Source organism: Triticum dicoccoides, chromosome 7B (genome assembly GCF_002162155.2).
Source record: "Triticum dicoccoides isolate Atlit2015 ecotype Zavitan chromosome 7B, WEW_v2.0, whole genome shotgun sequence".
NCBI lineage: Eukaryota > Viridiplantae > Streptophyta > Magnoliopsida > Poales > Poaceae > Triticum > Triticum dicoccoides.
Window position 1 is genome coordinate 742,368,841 of NC_041393.1, and position 1,079 is coordinate 742,369,919.

Here is a 1,079-nt window from a genome sequence, read left to right on the forward strand (position 1 = left end):
GGGGGGGGGGGGCTGCCTCGCTGCAGCCATCGTACGGGGCTGCGGCCGCGCCACAGCAGCAGCCTCCCGGGGCCGCGGTCGTCTCGCCCTACGGGGCTCATGCCGCTGGTCCTCCCGGGTTCCCCGCACTGTATCCGATGCCTGCTGCTCATGTCGACCCGGTCGCCGCGCCGTCGCCATTCTACTTTTCACATCTGCTACCGGTGAAGCTTGCGCCGGATAATTACTTGTCCTGGCGTGCCCAGGTGTTGCCTCTTCTGCGGAGCCGCTACTTGGAGGGATATGTTGACGGGTCCATACCGTGTCCACCACCCCACCACCCGGCGTACCACACCTGGGTGGCTCAGGATCAGGCCATCCTCTCCGCCATCCAGTCCTCGCTCACCCCGAGCGTCTCGTCGCTGGTCATCTTCGCTGCTACATCCCGGGAGGCGTGGGCGGCGCTTCACACCAGCTTTGCCTCTCAGTCTCAGGCGCGTGCTCACTCTATCCGCACTGAGTTGGGTGACACGAAGCTTGGTGACCTCAGCATCACCGACTACTTCAATAAGATGCGGGGTCTCGCCGACACGTTGGCCTCCGTCGGCCAGTCGCTACAGGATGAGGAGTTCACCACGTTCGTACTGAATGGGCTTGATGATGATTATGACAATCTCATTGAGAACGTTCATGGTCGCGATGACCCGCTACCACCTCGTGAGCTCTATGCTCGTCTGCTTGGCCGCGAGCAGCGCATTAAGGCGCGCCGAGCTTCCCCCAGTTTCGCCTCCGCCAATGTCGCCACTCACGGCAAGCCTCAGCGGTCCTCATCGTCCGGAGGCAAACCGGCGTTGCCTTCATCACCAGCTTCGAGGGGCAGCGCTCCGACCATCACAGGTGGTAACCGGCCTGTGGCGTGTTGTTCCTCTTGTGGTGCCCAACAGGCGTGCCAGTTGTGTGGCTTGGAGCGCCACATTGCTTCTCGTTGTCATCGTCGCTACAAGCAGGATTTTCTGGGCCTCGGCAACAACGGAAAGGGGAACGACAAGCAGGCCGCCGCTGCCGTGACGAGTCATGATCATGGTCGTACTCCGTCATAC